At 39.4% G+C, this 7,182-nt stretch overlaps 1 non-coding gene across 1 annotated transcript; it reads left to right on the top strand.

Annotated features, from left to right (window-relative positions):
* The first annotated feature begins 2,930 nt into the window (after positions 1-2,930).
* LOC128111301 (U6 spliceosomal RNA) lies at positions 2,931-3,036 on the top strand. Its single transcript, XR_008218566.1, has one exon. It is a non-coding gene; the product is annotated as a U6 spliceosomal RNA (small nuclear RNA).
* The last annotated feature ends 4,146 nt before the right edge of the window (positions 3,037-7,182 follow it).

Here is a 7,182-nt window from a genome sequence, read left to right as displayed (position 1 = left end):
ATACCCAAGAAATGCTCAACCACACCATAAGAGCACTTGTTCAGCTATGTTCGTATCAGCATTGTTTGTAATAGCCAGAACATGGAAACAACCCAGATGCCCTTCAACTGAAGAATGGATAAACAAAATGTGGTACATATACACAATGGAATACTACTCAGCAGAGAAAAACAATGACATCATGAGGTTTGCAGACAAATGGATGGATCTAGAAAAAATCATCCTGAGTGAGGTAACCCAGACTCAGAAAGACAAACATGGTATGTACTCACTCATAGCAGGATACTAGACATGAAACAAGGATGACTTGTCTGCTACTCACATCACCAGGGAGGCTACCTGGAAAACAGGACCCCAAGAAAGACACAGGGATCGCCCAATGACAGAGAAATGGAATGAGATCTACATGAACAGCCTGGACATGAGTGCAGGTAATGAAAGGTGAGGGTTGAGGGAAAGAGAGCTTGGGGGAGCGGGAGATCCCAGCTGGATCAACAGCAGAGAGGGAGAACAAGGAATAGGAGACCATGGTAAATGAAGACCACATGAAAATAGGAAGAAGCAAAGTGCTAGAGAGGCCCACAAAAATCAACTGTCTCACCCATTCGGAGCCCCGAACTGACCTACTCTGGTGATGGGATGGCCAAACACCCTAATTGTTGTGCTAGAAACCTCATCCAACTACTGAGGGATCTGGATGCAGAGATCCAGGACTAGGCCCCGGGTGGATCTCTGGGAGTCCAATTAGCGAGAATGAGGAGGGTTTATATGAGCGAGAATTGTTGAGACCAATGTTGGATAAAGCACAGGGACAAATAGCCAAATGAATGGAAACACATGAACTATGAACCAATGGCTGAGGGGTCCCCACTGGATCAGGCCCTCCGAATGGGTGAGACAGTTGATTGGCTTGATCTGTTTGGGAGGCATCCAGGCAGTGGGACCAGATCTTGTGCTCATTGCATGAGTTGGCTGTTTGAAACCTGGGGCCTATGCAGGATTGTTTGGCTCGGCCTGGGAGGAGGGGACTAGACCTACCTGGACTGAGTCTACCAGGTTGACCTCAGTCTGTGGGGGAAGGCTTTGCCCTGGAGGAGATGGGAATGGGGGGGGGGTTGGGGGGAAGTTGAGGGGGACAGGAGGGGGGAGAACAAGGGAATCCGTGGCTGATATGTAGAACTGAATTGTATTGCAAAATAAATTAAAATAAATTTAAAAAAAATTAAAACAAATATTTTTTTAAAACATGTAAATTTTGTTAACCTTTTTCCAGCTCATCTGACAGTGTTTGAAGCAGGAATCAAAAGATCATTTTGACTATGATGACACCCTTACAAAAAATAAAATAATTTTAAAAAATAAAATATATGAGAAAAAATTATGAAAATAAGTTGGCAATCTATTTTCAAGATGAGTATAACTCTGGAGAAAACACACGTTTTAAGTCTATGGTGAAGAAGATGCCATCTTGTTAGACCCTAATGATAAAATCTCAGGAACATACCAGATAATTCTTGCTGAGAGAACTGTGTTCAAAAGTCAGACATGTTTGTGAAAAATGTGTGCTTTCAAAAAAAATTTTTTTTTCAGAGAAAAGCAAAGCTTTGAAGACTAGCTGAGATTCTCTAAGGTCATACTTGGATGTCCAGTGCATGGAACTGAAACTCAACTTGAAATCTCAAAATGAAGTCACTGCCCCTCACAGCAATAGACTCAAAGGACACCATTCAGCAGGGACACACATAACTCCCCCAAAGGCAGACTGGGAATAAACAGAAGTACTAAAAAAATCAATCCTCAAAGTGGATAATGAATAAAAGTATCCTCTAAAACAATGAAGAAAACCCATTAGCTGTATTGAGAGCTTTAAAAAATGTTTTAAGTCCATGATATAGAAAGTTATTTTTCAGTAAGATTAGTTGTATACGTACTTTGGAGGGATGTTAGGTAAATAAGTCTGTAAGCAACTGAATATGCTGAAGACCCATGGTCATTTACTCTGAATCTCAAAGGCCTTCTGCTTTCATGTATTTGTGAGGACTGAAATTGTCTTTAATGTGTTATGTCCTGAACCACACTCTTTCTGAGGAAGGAGTACAAGGGAGAGAGCTAAGTCTTCATGTGGTATAATCACACTAAATCCAGTGGGGCAGAGTGAGAAACCAGAAGGATGCCACATCCAGATGTGAGAAGTCAGGACATGTAGCCTGGGAAGCAGAATCTAGAGTAAGAAAGGACAGAAAATAGCCAGGTGAAGAAACGATAATGAGTATGGGAACAGAACATGGCAAGGGAAAACCCAAAAGTAAGTGGACAGAAGAATTGATAGAAGAAAAGGAAGTCAGCATTTCCAAAGGATTGATGAGAATGGTCTTCTGGTAGACTAGCAATCATGTGTTTCTGCAGATATTTTTTTTTTCCAAACTGTAAAGTCTATCATGTTTGTATTGATAAAAATGCAATGACTATTTTTTAGTACTGAAACCTTTTAGATTAAATTTAAAATGAAAACAGACAGGGGAGTCAACGTGAAAAGTTTGATCTAGGAAAAAAAAAAAGCAATAAGGCATGACATGAGAAAGAATAAACCATGAATGAGTGGATGAGTTAATTAAAGACAAAGTTAAGTGAAGAAGAAGAAGAAGAAGAAGAAGAAGAAGAAGAAGAAGAAGAAGAAGAAGAAGAAGAAGAAGAAGAAGAAGAAGAAAGGATAAAGAAGAAGGAGGAGGAGTAGGAAGAGAAGGAGGAGGAGGAGGAGGAGGAGGAGGAGGAGGAGGAGGAGGAGGAGGAGGAGGAGGAGAAAACACCAGTTCAAGTGCCATCAGGAAAATAGAGAGAGAAAAGAAGTCTACAAATAAATTTGTGAATGATAAATAGGGGAGTCAACCTGAAAAGTTTTGATGTAGGATAAAATAAAGCATAATTTTTTAATGTTAACCTCGGCAGCACACATACCAAAACTGGAACACTGCAGAGAAGATTAACACAGCCCTTCATAAGGATGGCATGCAAATTGGTGAAACGGTCCATACTGCTTGCATGTTTAACTTGGAGTACCAGGGTAAGCTAGGAAACTTGAAGTGGAGGGGGTATTAGATTATAGGTAAAATGAAAGTAGAAAGTTGGGGTGTTGGGCACTTGGGGATGGAAAGGCTTAAGCAGGAGGGAGGGGCTTAGAAGTATGGGGGAGCACAGGAGATGAAAAAAAGGGCTAACCCAGGGGAAGAGTGTACGAAAAGCCACGTAGAAGCCCACTATCTCGCAACACAATTAAAAAACAATAATCAAATACATGTGAAATGAAAGAAGAGGGTAGGAATACTGGGGGCTCTAGGTTTAAGTGGGAATGGGAGTCGGGGTGGGTTGAGCAGGGGTAACAGATGAGGTAGACCAAACTAAGAACGTATGAAAAAACCTTAAAGAAAACCCATTAATGATCTTATAAGAAACCAATGGTCATGTGCAGCACTAAACCCTGCAGTGCATGCTGATGTGCAAGGTATGTGCCAGTATAATCATGGCGTGGCTGTTAGGAGATAACTAGCTGCCTATTGATTAGATATGAGGCCTACCCCACCAGAGGGAATTTCACATCTGGTACTAGACTCCAGATAAAAGTCCAGGGCTAGGAGATAGAACCTGTTGTTTTTATTTTGCTGAATACTCATGCTGTCAAATTGTCTGCTAAAGATTTATGTTATAGCCATGGGCCTGGGCTTAGGGTCTCAACCTTGTCCAGAAAAGTCCCCAACACCCCTGCGGTGGGCAGCATTCCATGCAGAGATGCATCACTAGTCAAATTACTAAGAACATGAGATTGAATATTCAACCCTAAAAGGGACCTCTATGTCAACCATACCTTTTATGGCTCAGGGTACATTGTGTAAGAAGAGAAGAAAAGAATGTAAGAGTCAGAAGACTGGAAGAAGTGCTGAGAAACACTGCCTTTTGGACATGACACGGTTATTGTACTCATTAAAACACAGACGCTTTGGTTACCTGCACAAAACTTGATCAATCTAGCCACAATGCTGTCATATATAAGTGTTGCAATCGTCAAGGCTGGAAGGAGTTGGAGATCTGAAGAACACGTTGACATCAGACAAGGAGATACAGAATTCAGAGTTTTCCCTGATGGTTTTCACTCTTGCTTTGGTTCAGTATTTCTTCACTAAGCTCCCTTTTCTCCCTTTTGGAATGCTAATATTCTGTGCATTGGATGTTGGAAATATGTGATCTGCTTTTTGCTTTTGATTTTATAGGAAATTACAATTAAGAGAGTGCCTTGAGTCTCAGAAGAAAACTTTGGACTTTGGATTTTTAAACAGAGCTGAGATTGAAAGATTTTGGTAGTTTTGAAGTTGGAATTAATATATTTGCATTATGATGGGGCTATAGCTTATGGGGGCCAGTTTGAATGAAAATGCCCCCCGTAGACTCATATATTTGCAGGCTCAGTCCCCAGATGGTGAATTGTTTGGAAGGATTTAGAGGTGTGACCTTGTTGGAGTAGGTGTGTCCTTGTTGGAGAAAGTGCATCACTGGAATGAGCGTGAAAGTTTCAAAAGGCCACACCAGGTCCAGTCTTTCTGCCTGCAGATCAGAATGTAAAGCTCTCAGCTACCACTCCAGCACCATGACTTCTTACCTGCTGCCAGGCAGGAAACCTCCAAAACTTTAAGTAAGCTCCCAATTAAGTGTTTTCCTTTATAAGAACTGTCTTGATCATAGTGTCTCTTCCCATCAATAGAACATTAAGACAGTGGTTTACAAGATCTTCTGGACCAATTCCCTTCTGAGAACCTATTAGCAGTTTATAGTTGCTGGCCTATAGGGAGAATCACTCTTCCTTGGAGATGTGGTCATTGGAATGGTTACCATGCTCTATTGGAAGGCCCCACAACAATGTACATAACTTCAGCACTAAGTAGACTCAGTAAGTTATATAAATATGAATTGGAGGAGGGTCCTATTGAGAGGAAATGGGGGCCCTGGAAGGAGTAAATGGGAATAAACATGATAGTACATTGAACACTTTTATGGAATTCTCAAGAATAAACAAAAATTAAAAGTGAAATAAGTTTAGTAAACAAATTTGGGACAGAGAGATTTTCACAATTTAAATATGATTTTAATTTTCTGTGGATATAAAAAGAAATCACATGGATAAACAAAGGTGTCATAAGTAAAGAAGAAGAAAGAAAAGTATGACTCTCAAGCAGCAGAGGTATCAGAGGGTTCGGACTGAGAAGAGATAGAAGCAACAGAAATAACGTGTAACTATGTTCTTCATCTCAGTGCTGGTAATGACCTAATCAACATCTACAAATACAGATCAGATCATAGCCATTGACTTATTTATGAGCTTTTACAGCAGTTGACTGCCTTTCATTCATGAACCAATTTGATATTTTTAGTATCTCTGACAAGTTTGGTAGATGAGTTGCTGCAATAGAAACTTAGCTTCAAGTTGGCCTTTTGTTTCTGTCATCTAAAAGGTAAGATAGCCCTGCATCAACCAGAAGAGATTGGGTAGCTGACATCAGGGACTGAGATGGAAAAAGCTGGCCTAAATACTTAAAACAGACGAGTAGAAAATCTTGGAAATCTGATGGGGACATTCTTGACTGATTGGTTCAATTTAGCATTCTTTGCTAAGACCAGCAAAGGCCTGGATTTAATTCTTCCTAAATCCAATCATCTTCACAGTTCACAGATTCTAACTCTGGTCAGCTGCTTCAAACACACACTGATATTCACAAGGGAAGCTGGCTGAAAGGATGAATGATAATGAGGGACTTCCTCCTCTTGGTTCACAGCTGAGGTGGCAAAAAGCTGTGTTCTGCATGGAAAGGCATCTATGTCCATCGTGGCCTCTTCTTGTCTTAGAATTTCTCTTGCCGTGATAAAACACCATGACTAAAAGGAACTTGGGGAGGAAAGGGTGTATTTGATCTTATAGTCAATTTTGAACGTGTAGTCTATCATCCAGTAAAGTCAGAAAAAAGAATTAAGGACAAGAACTTGGAGGCAACTTGTTACTGCTCAAGATTATCTTTGTCATTGTTAATAACATTTTCCACATCTTTCAGTTTAGGAACGCATCCAACTTTATTTCTGTTAGAAACACCCTTGTGATTTAGAACCATTTGTTTCTGAGCTTGTGCCACTGTGCTCATCTATCCCAACCTTGTTCCAAAGTTACAGCTACAGAGAGTTCCAAGAACCTCCTACAAAATATTCTTGCTGCCTCTTCATTCATTTATTTAGAAAACCCTTCAACAAACACAACCATTTCTGTGCTCCTGCTGGGATATACAGACTTCAAAACATTTGATCTGCTCTTAATAAGGTTATAGTCTAGTAAAGAAACTGTTAAATTAGCAGATGTTAAAATATTGTGTAATTAATTAATTGGGGAAACTAACTAGTAAGATAATTTTTCAAGTGTCAGGGCAGGTTTCCAAGCAAAGGAATATGTCTTATTTATTTTTTATTAAGTCTCAAAATACCTTATTATTGGGGGGAAAATTCAATAGCATCTAGGGAAATAGGAAAGCAAAACCAGAAGTGAAGTAGTCAGCATGAAAAGGACAAAAATGAGATACCTTGATTGTAAATCAATCATCTGATTTCAAAACATACACAAAGGTATCAAACTTTAATATACATAATTTTTACTCTCAAGGCACACATTCAAAACAACCTTTTATACCACTGCTTTATTTGAAGCAGAGGGCACTAATGAAATCTCCTATTCAGAAAGTCATAAATAAGAGCAAAATACCCATACATCCTAGACATCATTTTTTTTACATTCCCCAGAAAGCTTGGTTTTGCATAATATGACTTCATAAGTAACTGTCAAAAAGACAAATGATTTGATTATTCCCAAGATTTCCAAGACTGACTAAAAAAGCCACTTCACTGAATAGTTCATTTTCTAAACTCTGGTGTTTTGTTCCTTCTACTTTTCTTCTTACTCAATAGGAAAAGCATCAACCCGGGAAAAGGAGAGGGCCATACTTTATTTTTAGATATTGGTTCTCTTTGATACACAATTTCAGATCCTAATGTATGAATCAAGTATCTTGTCAGTTCATAAAAACATGTGATCAGACATTTGATGCTAAGCAACAGAGTAGACAAGTGTAAGTTATAATAGTTGCTAAAAAAGAAATC

Source organism: Peromyscus californicus, unplaced genomic scaffold (assembly GCF_007827085.1).
Source record: "Peromyscus californicus insignis strain IS unplaced genomic scaffold, ASM782708v3 Scaffold_15__1_contigs__length_86483966, whole genome shotgun sequence".
NCBI classification, from domain to species: Eukaryota; Metazoa; Chordata; class Mammalia; order Rodentia; family Cricetidae; genus Peromyscus; species Peromyscus californicus.
Note: the sequence above shows the minus strand (reverse complement) of the source record. Positions and strands in the feature narration are given on the sequence as shown.